This window comes from Seriola dumerili, unplaced genomic scaffold (assembly GCF_002260705.1).
Source record: "Seriola dumerili isolate Sdu_G_001 unplaced genomic scaffold, Sdu_1.0 BDQW01000138.1, whole genome shotgun sequence".
Taxonomy (NCBI): Eukaryota; Metazoa; Chordata; class Actinopteri; order Carangiformes; family Carangidae; genus Seriola; species Seriola dumerili.
This window is the reverse complement of record NW_019174393.1, coordinates 11,072,483-11,081,737: the sequence shown is the minus strand read 5'-3', so window position 1 is coordinate 11,081,737 and position 9,255 is coordinate 11,072,483.

Genomic DNA, 9,255 nt, shown 5'->3' with positions numbered 1-9,255 from the left:
GCTGTTAGCTTAAAAACATGTCCCTTGTGAGCAAAAAAAAAAAAAAAAAAAAAATCTTGGTATTGCTCAAGTGAATATAAGTTGTTAAGGGCTTAGAGACACCTGCTTCTTCACTCCAACCAGCCAGGTGTTATATTTTAGATCCATGACAACTGTGAAAAAATGATTTTTTTTTTTTGTTTTTGTTTGCAATCGTCATATTTTCCACTGCAACCACTGAGGTTTTATCTGCAGGAGACCCCTGCATTATTATGCATGTGCTAGTATCCAGTCACCTCCATGTCAGGGAACAATGAGATCAGAGCTCTGGATGAGTAGGTAATCATATCAGTGCTACACCATAGCCCTCAGCTGCCGAGCAAGCTGCTGATGGAACTGATTATATTATAACACTACATTCCCCCCAGTATTTTATGTAATGTTTTCCCATCTAATCTCATAAATACGAGTTTCATTCTCTGCCATCTTCATTTTGGCAAATTTTCACTCATCATCACACACTGCTGTTTCCCTATGTACAAATATTGGCTTGACTGCATCTGGTTTGTACCTCTTTGGGAATAAACAAGGCTGTATTTGTGTATTTGAAAGCCCTGCTAGCAACCCTTACAGGCTGCTAATTCTAAAGCTAACTTGTGCAATAACCTTCTCCTACCTGACACTCTGTCGTGTGTCATTTTGATTCTATAGTTCAGCAATGTACAGTATGTGCAGTTGCTGTAGCAACCTATAGCCACACCAAGCCAATTCCGGGTTTCCAGTTAGTGAGAAAATATCTCGCCAAAGTGTTGGACAGACCGATGAACCGACTCGCTAACAATCCCATAATTAGGCTCTGCAACACTGCAGCACACTACACATGATACTAAAGTCTCAGATGTAAATAGGAATCTGAAGTAAAGCCCATGAAAATAACAAGAAAGCGCCACAATGTTCTTTGATGCATCCACACAAAGATCAGTCTTCAGCTGTCGCTCCTTTAGTTTCACCCAAATGAATGGCACGTGGGTTTTTTGCTGGCTGCTAGCCCCGATGTGACCTAGTGCTCATGGAAGTAATTGGAGTGAGTATTTAGAATTTCTGATGTAATTTAGCCAGGGAGAGCTCTTGACTCTGGAGATGTGAGGCTGCCGCACTGCTTTACAGCCATGGAGATGGCTTAGTTAATGGGCTAGGGAGAGAGCCAATAAAAGGGACTGTGCACTCGGTTTTGAAATAGTCCAGCTCTGACCACGGAGAGATTCTTCATCTGTCTTTAAACTGACAAAGACGGATTTGATTTCATTTAGTTTTAAACACAGGGATAGAAAACAAATCCTATTTCTTAAGTGGTCATTTCCACTGTAGTTATTGAGGATATAAGAGCACAAATAAAGATAAAGCAGATCAAGGACAGCTTTAATGGCTAGATATATTTTGATGAGTAAAAATGTGCTTGAATGATTTCCCAGGAGATTGAAGACGTCATGGTTCTGCTTTGATCCGAGTGAGGAGTCTTTGCTGCCTGAGATTGGCAAAATTTTCTGTGATCCATAATGTAAAATTTATGGACTCAAGTTGTTAATGCACCATTTTAAAGTAAGGAGAGATCTAAAGAGGTTGACAATTATTCATTGTCCAGACTCCAACCTCCCTGACATTATGACTCTATTAGGCTGGCAGTATGCTCCGGATGAAATTGAATTTAGTGTGTTCTCACTGGAAAAATGGAAGGTTGGCAACCAAAAAGAAGCCTTTCAGTTTATTTGCACAGATTTATAGTCAACTTTAGTATTGCTCTGGTTAGTTCAAACCTTTGTCCTGTTAACAGACATTTAGTAGTGGAAAAGAGGAGACTGGTATTTGTCGGCACCCTCGTAATCATCAGTTGCTCATAGTGCTCAGTATTAAATACATAATAAGACATTATGAAATAAATAATCATATGAATATAATTAGATCCAAACAAATGATCTGAATCACCATGAAACTGTGTAAAAAATAAAATTCTATTATTTTTAAACTCGGCTCATGAGCTGTTACTTCATTATGCCTCTTTTCACAATAAGAGCCTATTGCTACTGATTTTGAATTCATTCCACTGGCTTACTGCTCGTTCAGATTGAAGCAAAAGCCAATCTTGGCTTGAATGATAGATAAAGACTTTGTGATGAAAAGTGGCGAATAAAACAACCATTGAGAAAAATGGCATTGTGACAAAAACAAAAGACTATTGAGAAAGGACATAAACAGCTGGAAAGAAAAAACTTGCATTAAATGTTACATTACATTTTTTATCCAGATATTTATTTGCCATTTCATTACATTACACAAATGAATATTTATTTCATTGTGTCTTTTTATTTACTTATTTCATTCTGAAGACTCTGACCCTGTGTACAGCAGATGTCGAGTTGGATTTAGTTTCAAGTAAAGTGCTAGCTGAGTAAACATGAAAACCAACTGTACTGTGATTAATAAACACAATTTAAAACTGATTGTGACACAGATGAAAGTCAACGCTGACCTTCTACCTCAGATAATGTTTTTTTTTTTTTTTTTTCCTTTTTTACGGTGGCAGTGTTTCGTAATAGCAACCATTACTGCATCCCCTGTGAGGAGAGCAAAGCACTAGATTAAATAAAGGCCCCACATTTTAAAAAACTAATGTAACCAATTACCACGTGGAACACATAATATGAGACACCACAGTAGCCGAGCAACAGCAGGATTGTGTGAAATCATGATGCAAGCCTGACTTGAACCTCCTCAGTCAGAAATAGAGCTGTGTGTTTACTTTGTCCTTCCTGGAATAAAAAGATAAAACAGGACTTTCATTGGTCAAGCATATCCACCCATCCAGCTATTTGATATTCAAGTTTATTATTTTGAGGTGAGGGGACTGCAGTCTATGACAGTATGCTGTTTCATCCCCAGCACGATAACGTGCTTTTGTTTATGGCGAGCTCAGTCGTGCATGCATGGCTCCGTAACATGGGTTATATAATTCATAATTACAGGCCAGCAATCAGATTGTTTAAAGGTGCATTCCTGTTATGTTAAGTGGTTGCCATGTTAACTCATGTGTTAATGAGTGAAGAGTTATTTACGTGGTGAGCGGGGGAAGAAAATCCTGGCAAGAAAAGCCTTTTTACGAGTTATTTGCGAAAACATCACACAAAGTTCATCGACGTGAAACACGAGACTGGTGAGAGGAGAGAGGAGCTGGCTGGCTTGCTAGGATTTAGCCAGAGCTGAACATTTGCTTCTCTCCTGAGCTCGGAGGCGATATTGTAAAGTAACATCTTCTAAGAACTAATCTTAGACTCAAGAAGCAATGAGGGAGAGATGAAGGAGAGGTCATTTCTCCAGCTGGTCTCCCCGAATGGTAATAGTTCACAGCTCTGTGTCTACGCGAGGGAGCAAAAAAAAAATATTAAAAAACACACATGCACGGTTTTTCTTCTTATATCAAGAGACCAAATATGACCCGTGTTTCTCGGAGGGATGTGGATGAGAAAAGGCTCATGTGAAACAACCCAAATTCAAGTGGATGATAGATTTGGTATAAAAACAAATCACAAGGGAGGTGACTTGCAGTTCACTGTACTTAAACCTTAACAATCATGCTGATAAATGGACGTTCATCCCAGGGCAGCAGAGGTCAGAGCAGATGACAGCTCATATCTGCCTTCATAGCGTGGCTGGGATTTTAAACTTTAAGCATAGGGTTGTGGGGACTGCACTTAATCTTTTCATGGGCCACATTTACAATATAATCCAATTATAGAATGAAATCATTATGAAAACTAAAGAAGCCGGCAATGCGCAAGCAGAATATAAAGTCGAATAATACGCCTTTTCACGCACAAACCACACAACCTTTTGCTGTATGTTCACTTTCATGTGCCGGCCATTACAGGCACGAGTGTGATGTAATCAATATCAGCTGAATATCAACACGAGTCTTGATTTCCTCTTCGCGCATATGTCATGTAAGCTACCAAAGCAGATCCAGTACTGCTGTGATTCATTCGGGGCTGCAGGTTTCGTGCTGCATTTTGTGAAGTGTCTGCGAGCATTTCGCCCACAGAGACCTGAGAGACCGAGCGGCTGGAGGAGCGGCAGCGGTGATTCAGAGGGAAACTTTCACAGCGCTGCGCTTTGAGGGGCCGTGCGCTGTTGTTGTTGTTGATGACTGATGATGATGGCTCTCTGCTGCTTTGCTCAGGGCCCTTTTTTCTGTTTCAAGACCGTGTCCTTGCTCTCCTAACGCCAATGCGAAAGAATGCTAAATGCATCTTTGCATGTTCGTGACAATTAACATGTAGATGTGGATGTCGGTTTGTAATGCAAATTAAACACACATGACATCAAAAGGTACACAATAAACTGTGCTACAAAAACATCCACATGTACAGCTCGCACTATGTGTGGATTGGAAAAAAAACATTGTGCAAATAGCAATAGAGTAATCAGTCTCTGAGAAGAAAGCTATTATATCTATATAGCAAATATAATTCTTCAAGAGGAAAATTGAATTCCTTGAACACAGAAGGTAGAAAATTACTTTTTCGCCGCGGTGACCATGTTTACAGTAGAAAGAAACATTTTTTACGCAAGCTGCTGGGCAACTTTGTTCCAAAACATCACTTAAGAGCTTTGTGATTACAATGACAAAAAAAAAAGAAAGATGTGGGATTTAGCACAGTTTTTTTTTTTCTTTTTTAAGACTGCTGGTAAATTTGGAGATGGCACCTGCAGATATGAATCAGTAGAAAGTAAAAAAAAAAGAGTCTCAAAGGGGAGTAGATGCTCACCTAAGCTCTGATCAAAATATAACAGTACATCAGTAAAATAATGAACACATTCAAAATAATGGTTTCACATTCAGCTCTTGCCTGTAGCCAAATTAAATCCTAATCCAACGCAACAAAAGTCCATCCTTATTATTTTTTTTTTTTGTGCAGTGCAGAAAATGTTTGATTTGTTACAGCAGGTTATCTCTATAATTAGCAGAGAAAGATGAATCATTCTATTCCCACACGCAACCAACAGATAACAGAAACACTAGCTGAGTCAAATATACTCTTCTGCAGATGATATGAAGCTCACAACAAGCAGAAACGTCTATCTCGACAAGATATTTAATCCTCTATTCGGAGCCCAAACTCAGCCAGTAGGACGATGCAAGTGTTTGTTATATAATTTCATGTTTCCAAGGCAACTTCATTTAGCAGACTTTCCTGGAAGTGATCTGCCTTATTTGCGGGAAAATCTCTTCAAAGATGTGACACTGCATTGCAAACGCAGTAATTAGCTTTTTCCTCTTTGGAGTCACAGCTTATTGTCATGCACAGAGCATACAAAGATCATTTAAAAAAAAAAAAAAAGTACATGCAGTATATGCCTATTCTGATATGCAGACGTGCAGATAAAACAATAAATGGACAAGAAAAGTGCCGGTGACACGACTATCAGTCAAGTCAGGTATCATCAATCAACGCTGCCATCAACGCCGCTTGACAAATTAAGATGGATGCCTAAAATGTGGTTGCATCATCACATTGATTTTGCTCCACAAATGGAGCATAAATACAGTGAGTTTTAAACTTGTCGTCTCGGGTTAGAAATTGCCGCCTGTCACCTTCTCAAGGCTTCTTTTTCAGACACTTATTACACCGGCGGTCACAAACACGTCCATCCATTACCTGTCAGCTATGTAAATACGTTGAATTAAAAGTTCACGTGGCATTAATTCTTCCCTCTCCATCTTTGTCTGAAAGAGACAAAGAGTCCGGCTCCCTCCTGCTCGTCTCTCTTCGGCTCTAATATCATAGACAGCAGAGACATGGCCGGAGAGGAGGAGGAGGAGGAGGAGGAGGAGGAGGCGGCGAGAGCTCGCTAGACCGAGCCTTTGTGAGCTTGACGGGCCTGACTCACGAGAATGAGATGTTTCCAAAAATAAAGGAGGGAGGGAGAAAGAGAGGGAGACAGAATGTGCTGAACAGGCTGGAACACAAGAAAACGAGTGGATTAACTCCCTCCACTACCCCCCCCCCCCCACTCCCCCACCCCCAACCCTCCCGTCTCCAAAAGCCCTTGGATTCATCACAAAACATGCCGAATTAGTGGGAACAAATCGCCTGTATAAACACCCCTAAACACTTTCCCCCAATTGCAACGACGCAAAAAATTAGATAAATAAATAAATAATAACGCCATCCTCTGAACAACATTATTAAAAGCTGAATGGGGTACAGGATCCAAGCTTTAAAGAAGATCTCTGAACGCTGTTATAAATTCTACATCAAATTCAGCTTCTACCTCCTTAAATATTTATTCTCCTTGCTCCTCTGGGGCCAGATGTGCCACACTGTGAGCAGATGTAAGCAGTTGGTTGCATGATGTAAATAGGCACCATATTAATGTACATGTTTGGCTTTTTCATCATGACAGATTGCCCTTCTGCAAATGCAACGCTATGAGAATATGGTAGTCTCAGCCTCCTTGCTGCGAATCATAATACTCTGAAAGCCCCCATAAGCCAGATAGCAGCTTCTGAATATTTTAGTTTGTTAGGAAAATGTTTGCGGTGCAAGCTCGTTTTGTCAGTTTTATCCTACAAGCTCGGTCTAATTTGAGCACAATAAACGTGGAATAAAGTGACTCGCCTGCTCATTGGTGGAGAGGCCTTTTACCACCAGCAGCAAAGCAAAATCATCACAACACTCAATTCAATTTTCATGTGACCCAAATATTTATTTTCCTTTCTGCTGACTACTGTAGGTACGTCATCCAGATCTCCTCATTTCAGACTCCGGGTGCATATATGTATATGTGCGTGTGTGTGTGTGTGTGTGTGTGTGTGTGTGTGTGCGTGTGTGTGTGTGTGTGTGTAGTGCCTGGTGGATAAGATGATTATCTCAACACACTCGCACAGAGACGCAGACAGTGTTAGACCACTTGGCTCGTGATTGGTCAGCCTCCCCAAATCTGGAGTATTGAAGAATGCCCGCACAAAAGCCACCAAAATCACATTCACTATCACACAGACAACGATAACAAATGATGACAAAGATGATGACACTGATAATTTGTCATCCGCAGCATTGATTCCCCATCAGGCCTGGGACGGCACGGCAGGGTGTCATGGGACCCTTTAATCTAGCATGAAAGACATGGGTAATCCTTGTCGGAGGATTACTCCCGACCAGTACTCTCTCCTCGCATATTCCAACTTTGGCGTACATGTGCTTAAGTGCTAACCCACCACTCGTGATCTATCCGCGGCTCCATCACTCATCCTGAGTCTTAGCAGCGAAGGGGACATGTTTACTCCTGACTCCCACTGCAACCGAGAGGATTTAACAGTAAAGAAACAGAACCTATGTGAGCTTACATCCTGACCTGTGCTCCAAACAGACTGCAGCGACACTCTCTGCTGCTCGAGCCATCCATTTAGAGCGTGATGACATTATGCTAAGACATTTACACTCCCATGAACAAGCTCAGTCACAACACATTGTACATAATGCGCCTACAGATATCAAAGCGTAAAACATTGGGGAAACAGCTGTAATAACTGCCCTTGCAGGAATAGGCATGAACATGTCTGACGTCTTCTACCCCTGGTAAAAAAAAACAAAACAAAAAAGAAGTGTCAAACTATTCCTTGAAAAAAAAAAAAAAAAAAAGACAGATTCTTGCAACACAAACATCCAATCATGCCTAAAATGATGAACCTCCTATTTCCTTCATGTCTTTGAAAATTCTACCCTTAATCTACCAATTCAAAGACAGCATCACCCAAATAAACACAGGACCTGCCAGCTGTAACATCTAACGTACAGAACGTATGAAGAAACCGCATCAGAGATACCTTCAAGCGAATACAGGTGTGACACCAAAGATAGAACTAACTAAGACTAAAGTCTTCCTTCTAAAAAAAAAAAAAAAAAAATTAGCTCCTAGCAGATTTCTAGAGAAATTATCCAACCACTGAATCTCACATTACAGGAGAGGAGAAAAAAAAAATACTGTTTAAATATGCAGGACGGAACCTTTGAAGCTCCATCCGCAATTTAATCAGTTAATATTTAAAGCAGGGATATTCTTTATATAAGGCATTTGCATGATGGGCTGCAGGAGTTGGGAGGAGGAAAAGTTGTTGGAAGTGAAGACTGGGATATTATGTGGCGGAATCTTCGACAACTTCATCCTGCTGATCATTGGTATTCAGAGGCCTGCACTGCCTATAATAGCTTGTCCGACAATAAAGGCTGTAAACCCCCCCCCCCCTCGGGGAATAGAAATCATCATTACGGTGTGTTTTTATTGGATTTTCTCTCCCCCTGCATCTTTACCTAATGTCATCTTTGGTACATATTGTCAAACAACATAATGCAACTGGTGTTTTACACACATTTATATTCAAATTCATTTAATTCTGACAATGCATCTGTCCAAATTTAAAATCCCTATGTTTGTGAAAAAAAAAAAAAAAAAAAGATTTGCTGACATTGTCCCAGATGTTTTCTTGACAGGCATGGCCTCTGGTTATTATCTCCAACAGCTTTGGAAAATAACAGGCAGTCATTCAGAACAGAATTAATGGATTATGAATGGACAGAGAGCAGATTTTGATTCTAACAGCAGGCAAAAAAAAAACAAACTGTGAAGTTTTAGGCAACACAGTGACCCTCACATTATCATTCATCTGACCATTACCATTCATCTGACCATTACTGTAGCACATTAGCCATAAGGCTGCAGCGCCATTAGAGAGAAAACTACTGCACCTCTGTGCTTTAGCAACTGTTAACCATGTACTCCACCACTGGAGAGAGGTACTGTTGTGACACACTGATAGTGGATTGACCTGCGCACAAGGACAAACATGAAAAACCTGCAGCAACAAACTCCACACACACACACACACACACACACTGTCACAGGGGGTCACTGCACGGGACCACACTTTTGCAAAGGCACACACGTTTACACAGGAACTCCATGCCGTACATTGTAATCATGTCATTTCGCAAAACAAAAATGAACGCCCCGGAGAAATTACGCAAAGCATATTGAACCATTATATTTCCAGCTCTCGTTCTCAAGCGGTCACACAATCAAACAAATATGCAGAGCGGGGTGATGCCAAGACAGAAAGCAATTCTTCCTTTTTCCTGAGTAGCTTGTCAGAAGATTGAGTCGTCCACTCCATTCCATTCAAGGCAGCTTTCCATATTCGAGTGCTTCTCGGCATAGACCCTT